Here is a 7,072-nt window from a genome sequence, read left to right as displayed (position 1 = left end):
ATGACAGATGAGATTGGGTATGGTAAGAGGGGTATAGCTGTAGAACATGTACACTTATGAAATGGGCAGTCCTAATAAAGCTTAGCTTTGTTATTTCATTGTGTTTTCTATGGCTATTATTTATTTTTGGTTGCATACTATCTTACAACTTGAAGGACAAGAAACTTGACAGCCTCACATCAGCCAAACCCCAAGATAACAGTCCATCATAGAGTCAAAGTGGCAAACAACTGTGTGGTCCTTTGATATGGGACAGTGTCACAGTTTGTGTCCTTCTCTTCCCATAGATCACCTCAAACAGGGTAAGGCTATGTTACAAAAGCTGCAAAGAGCCCAGAAGCATTCTTTAGTGTGGAAAAAATTCATAGGAAATAAATGCAATAGATATATAAGCAGCCTACAGGGATATTTAAAACCAGTGACTATTCGTGTTTCATGTTCAATTTATTTGCTCTGTTCTAAGCATCATCATTAACAAACCAATTGTTTAAGTATGACCAATTGACAAATTAGTGGGTGTTTTTGAAATGGGATAATAGTAGCAATGTCCTGAGTGTCAAAATTCTGTCTCTATAAATCTGAGTAATATTTTAAATCTGTCCCTGGATTACATTGCCTTTGGTCAAATTCATACAGGCATGTACTATAGATAATTTATGTGTGTATATGTTTGATAGAATATCTGTGCTATCCCTATTCATTCTACAAAATAACCTACAGAAATTCCAAAGAATGTTCTTTAGGTCATTGTGACAAAAATTATAGTTAAACATATTGTATAGATATTATAAAACCAACCAATAAATTGAGTTATTTCCATTAAAAAAAAGAACTCTTAGTAGCCTAGAAAATCTCACACTAGGACCTTTTATGGTTTCAAATATACATTTAAGGAATAATATGTTTAAAAATATTTAATGGGAAAGCAATGTTTTCTCAAGGTTGAGGTTCTTTTCTGAGAAGACACAATTTCTTATGTATATTCAACACCATTCTTTAATGTCATGTTGCTTTAAGGACTTCAGTGGCATAATCCATTTTCAGAATTATAGGAACCAATTGTATGAATAAAAATATCTTGTCTCACTTAGGGTTTTACTGCTTTGAACAGATACTATGTCCAGTGCAAGTCTTCTACAGGACAACATTTAATCTGGCTTACAGATTCAGAGGTTCGGTCCATTATCATCAAGGCAGTAGCATGGCAGTGTCCAGGCAGACATGATACAGGCAGAGCTTAGAGTTCTGTATCTTCATCTGAAGGCTACTAGTGGAAGACTGGCTCCCAGGAAGCTAGGATGAAGATTGTGTAGCCCATATTCACAATGACACTCATACTCCAACAGAGCCACACCTTCTTATAGTGCCACTCTCTAGGCAGAGCATATACAAACCATCACATATCTAGTATAATTTTCATGGAGAGTATACAGGAATGTGGCACAATAAGGCCCATGAAAATGAGTCTGTCAATAGGACAGGGTCATGAGAAGGAGAGAGGTAGTCACTGACCAATAAGAAAAGAACCAAGCAAGTGGTTCGCTCTAACCAACATCTGATTTTGGGTCACTCCTGTTTGTCCTGGTTGAGTGCAATTAGAATCAGGCCAAATTGGATTCAAACTCTGAAACTGCCTGGAACTGGATTCTTTGTGAGTGGAGGACAGGGACCTGGAAATATAGGGTTCGAATTGTGGGCGAAATAAATGAAACCAAGACAAATATTCTGATCAAGGTTCAAACTTTACTGCGGGAGCCAGGTTTATATATGTACGTAGTACCGAAACGAAAGCAAGTCTCTAGGTTCCATGATATTTGCTTAACTTAAACACTGTAGTAAAGCTCAGGCACCAGTGCCTCAGCAACTCATAAGCCTTCCAGTGGTAGGCAGTCTCATAGCTCGGTGGGTGGACTTCTAAGCTGCTGCTTCCAAGAGAGGTGACAGTCCACAGAGAGCGTTTGTTTAGCTCCCCAGGTGGGATAGCAGCTTCCAGGTGGAGGCTGGTATTGTGTTGGATGGCTTGACTAATGGGGGAGTTTACAATTCCTCCATTTATTAAAAATTAGCAGGACTAGGGCACAATCATGTACCATAGTCCTGCATGGGAATTTTCACGTTGCCTTGGCGATCTCGCCTGCAGTAAAATATCTACTGGCAACTCTCTTACCTATCTTTGGAAATCACATGCAGCTAGTTTGAATTCTATAAACAGGGGTATTTCCGTGTTTAAAAAAACACAGCCACTTGGCACATGACCCTGTCTTACTTAGGTTGAGAGTACCAGAGATCTATTACGCGGAACGTAGGTTTTCACAATGTACCTTATTCCCGTGCACCCAATGTCACAACATGCCTTTATCGCCTTCGATGTTAAACTGTCATAGTCTTTTTGGAGATCACTCTTTCTTAAGTCCAGGTGATGCAGTGCTGGTGTACTGATGGGCAGAGGGGAATAGACACCTAATTGAGTTGCAGAATAGCAGCTCCCTAGCTATGAACCATTTCAACAGCTTTGCCTAGAGAATAGGCCTTCAATTCAGTTGCACATTAGTAAGGTCCGGGCTAGAAGCTCCAGGATTGAGTTAGAGTGTCTTTGTGCTCCAGGAGTGAGTGAACTTTCAGGTGAAGGGGGGAGTTGCTCCAGGAGTGAGCGAACTTGAATTGTCTATGTACTCCTGGAATGAGCTTTCAGGTGAAGAGGGGAGATGCTCGAGAGTGACAAAGAGACTGTCAGCTCAAAAAAAAAAAAAAAAAAAAAAAAAAAGATTTTTCAGCAGTAAGTTTAAGTACAGTTACTAAAAAGAATGTGGACCTGTGTCCACCTGGCAGACCAATCTTTCAGGCAGCCATCATGCCCCCTCTTCTTTCTGAGAAAAGATACACACAGAGCCTCTGCCTCAGACTAAAACAGGATCTAGGCCACTCCATGTGTTAGTGAGTGGATCTCGCCATTTTACCATGGCATATGAATTTGAAGTTCATTAGGATGCCAGTGGCTGTCCGCAGCAGACTAATCTTTAATATCAGTCTGCAGGAAGTTTAAAGCAAATAACACAAAGGCAAGGTGTGCCTTTGAAGATCTAGGAGGATATAATTCTTCTCCTTTAGTTTTTAAAAGCCAATTTTTCAGAGTGCGGTGTGCATGTTCAACAATTCCTTGTCCCATAGGGTTATAAGGAAGTCCAGTTTTATGTTCAACATCAAATTCTTTACAAAATGATATAAAATGCTTGCCATGTAAGCTGGACCATTGTCTGTCTCAATAACTTTAGGTAAACTCATAACATTAAAGGCTTGTAAACAATGATCAATTACATTTCTAGAGGCTTCTCCTGAATGCAAGGAAGCAAATAGGAATCCTGAACAAGTGTCAATACAGACATGTATATATTTAAGCTTTCCAGATTCTGCATAATGAGTTATATCCATCTGTCAAATATGATTGGCCATAAGGTCTCTTGGATTGACCCTTAAATGTGGAACTGGAGATAATGTAATGCAGTTAGGGCATTGTTTTACAATCATTCTTGCTTGCTCCTTGATAATCTTATGTCAGAGCCTTAAGGTGTGGCTAGAAAGATGGAATTTATCATGGTCATGTCTAGCCAATGCAACAGGATCTGAAACTAAGACTTCTCCTACAAGAGCTCTGTCAATGTAATCATTGCCTGCAGCTAATGGACCAGGAACATCAGAATGAGCTTGTATATGACTGATATAAAACTGATTTTTTTGAGCAAGAATGACATTTTGTAATTGTGAAAATAGAGATCCTGCTGTTGTATTAAAATTAAACGTACCACATGTTTCTAACAAAGGAACTAATTGTGCTACGTATTTGCTATCAGTAAAAAGATTGAAAGCACCAGTCACAGCTTGGAAAACATTTAATACTGGGATTAATTTAGCTAACTGAACTGAGAGACCAGGACTTTCTATGACTACCTGTTGATTGTTCATAAGATACCCAGCTCATCCTCTAGGGAAACTGTCAGTAAAAATCAAAAGAGCATTACTCAAAGGCTGTGAAGAAGTCATTTTAGGAAATATTACTTACTGCACATTTAAGAATTTTATCAGGTTATATTGAGGACAATGATTATCTATAGTTCCTTGAAATCCTATTTGAGTAAGCAAACAATCTGTGCTATGCTGTTTTAGCCAGGCATCTTGATCTATAGTAAAAGGCTGAATGATAACATCTGGATCTTTGCCAAAATAAGTCAGTGCTTGCTTTCTTCCAAGTACAATCATATGAGCTACAGCCTCATAATATGGCCAGATATTACGTTTAGGAGATACCCTTGAATGTATTCACATGAGAGGTGCTTTTTGCCACAACAACGCTGTAGGCATGTGAGTTGTGTTGAATATTAACAAATGCAAGGGTAAAGAGTAATCTATATAAGTAACAAATTGATTTTCAATAGCTCTTTCTACCTGTTGTAAAGCTGATATTGCTTCTCTAGTAAAAACCTAGGAGAATTTGAATCAGAACTCCCTCTGAGAATATCAAATAAAGGTTTCAATTCTCCTGTAAGCTTTAAACAGGGACGAACCCAATTGATATCACCTAACAAAATTTGAAAGTCATTTAAGGTTTTTAAACTCTCTGTGAATAACTATCTTTGGGGGAATAACAGCTTGGTCTTTAAGAGTAAACAGACCAAGCTAAATAATTATACAGACCCTGAGTTTGCACCTTTTCTGGAGCTATCTGCAGTCCCTTCTCAGCTATGGCAAGTTGTAAGTTTCTATAACATAGAAGCACATCCTGAGGATTTTTTTCCTGCTAGTAAGACATCATCTGTGTACTAAGCAATATATATCATTGGCCGTTGCTGTCTTACAGGTTCAATGGCTTGTGCTACAAATTTTTGACATAAAGTAGGACTATTAGCCATGCCCTGAGGAAAGACTGTTCATTGATATCTTTTCATAAGTTCCTTAAAATTAATAGATGGAACACTAAAAGCAAATCTCTCACAATCCTCAGGGTGCAAAGGAATTGTAAAGAAACAGTCCTTCAGATCTACTACTATTTTATAGTATCCTTTAGGAATAGCCACTGGAGATGGGAGTCCAAGTTCTAATGCTCCCATAGGTACCATGCTTTCATTCACCTTTCTTAGATCTTGTAACAATCTCCATTTACCAGATTTTTTCTTAATAACAAATATTGCCATATTCCATGGGGATTTGGATTCCCTCAGATATCCTGCCTCCAATTGATCCTGCACTAGCAAGGAAGTGGCTTCTATCTTTTCTTGAGATAAAGACCACTGATCAACCCACATTTGAGTATTATTAATCCAATGAATTTTATCTGCATGGGATGCAGGCAAGATAGTGGCCATTATGGAAAATGCTCCAAACCTCTACTATTAGAATGAGGCTTAGGGCCTTCAGATGTCCTATTGTCTTGTTTTGGCCTCTGCTTATTAGCTATTTCACTGGGCTACACAAGACGAGGCCCATTTGTGACAACAGATCTCTCCCCAAAAGGGTAACAGGCAGATTTAACATTACATAAGGCTGGATTTGTCCTGAATTACCCTCCTCATCTCTCCAGGTTGGAAGCTTAGAGCTTTGTTTTGGGTTATTGGCATAACCAATTCTTTGGAGGTGAGTAATTGTATCAGACATAGCCCAGGTTGAGGGCCAGTCTTGTCCTCTAATAATGGCCACATCAGCTCCAGTGCCTATTAAACCTTCAAAACTTTTTCCTTCAATAATTAATTTAAGATTAGATTTTTTGCTGGTGATCAGTCAGACCCAATACACATCAGAGGAACCAAAGCCACTCTGTCCTCTCTCATTTTTAACAAAATTTGAAGGCATTGGGTATAGAGGGATTAAAATGAGCTGAGAAATTATCTGATTGGCAACTACTGTAATAACACCATGAGGGGAAGCAACAATGACCTGAATTTCCCCTTGATAGTCACAGTCTATAACACCTGGATAAATCTACAATCCTTTTATGATAGAACTGCTTCTTCCTATTAGAAGTCCCCAAGTTTGGTGGTTGAGTCCCTGGGAGCTCTGAGGGTACTAGTTAGTTCACATTGTTGTTCGTCCTAAAGGGCCAAAAAGTGGGAGAGGGTGGGGTGGCTAGCCGGGGGAGGGGGGAGCCAACAGGGGTTTGTTCTTTTTGTTTTTTGTTTTTTGTTTTTTGTTTTGTGGGGTTTTTTGGAGGGGAAACTGGGAAAGGAGAAATCATATGACATGTAAATAAAGAAAATATCTAATAAAAAAGTCATGGTAATAAAAATTTTTTATGTGAAGTTGATGAAACAATGCAAAAAATTAAAATCCAAACAATTAAACAAACAAACAAAAAAAAGAAATCCCCAATTCACCTCATAAAGTTGCAAAGCTTCTGTAAAGCAAAAGACACTGTCAATAGGACAAAACGGCAACCTGCCTTTATATGTTACTTGACCTTTTTCCCTTACTGCTTTTAAAATTCTTTCATTGTTTAGTGCATTTGGTGTTTTGATTATTATGTGATGGGAAGAATTTCTTTTCTGGTCCAGTCTATTTGGAGTTCTATAGTCTTCTTGTATGATCATGGGCATCTCTTTCTTTAGGTTAGGGAAGTTTTCTTCTATAATTTTGTTGAAGATATTTACTGGCCCATTACATTGGGAGTCTTCACTCTCTTCTATAGCTATTATCCTTAGGTTTGGTCTTCTCATTCCATCCTGGATTTCCTGGATGTTTTGCGTTAGGAGTTTTTTGCTTTTTGCATTTTCTTTGACTGTTGTGTCAATGTTTTCTAAGGTGTCTTCTGCCCCTGAGGTTCTCTCTTCTATCTCTTGTATTCTCTTGGTGATGCTTGTATCTATGACTCCTGATTTCCATCCTAGGTTTTGTATCTCCAGGGTTGTCTCTCTTTCTGATTTCTCTATTGTTTCTATTTCAAGTTTTAGATTCTGGATAGTTTTGCTCATTTCCTTCACCTGTTTGGTTGTGTTTTCCTGTAGTTCTCTAAGGGATTTTTGTGTTTCCTCTTGAAGGGGTTCTAGCTGTTTACCTGTGTTCTCCTGTGTTTCTTTGAGGGTACTAT

At 38.4% G+C, this 7,072-nt stretch overlaps 1 protein-coding gene across 1 annotated transcript in view; it reads left to right on the top strand.

Annotated features, from left to right (window-relative positions):
- The window catches only part of LOC116086462 (transmembrane protein 45A-like), a 54,264-nt gene that overhangs the window by 46,169 nt on the left and 1,023 nt on the right, over positions 1–7,072 (top strand). The window lies entirely within an intron of this gene.

This window comes from Mastomys coucha, unplaced genomic scaffold, assembly GCF_008632895.1.
Source record: "Mastomys coucha isolate ucsf_1 unplaced genomic scaffold, UCSF_Mcou_1 pScaffold12, whole genome shotgun sequence".
Classification (NCBI taxonomy): domain Eukaryota; kingdom Metazoa; phylum Chordata; class Mammalia; order Rodentia; family Muridae; genus Mastomys; species Mastomys coucha.
Note: the sequence above shows the minus strand (reverse complement) of the source record. Positions and strands in the feature narration are given on the sequence as shown.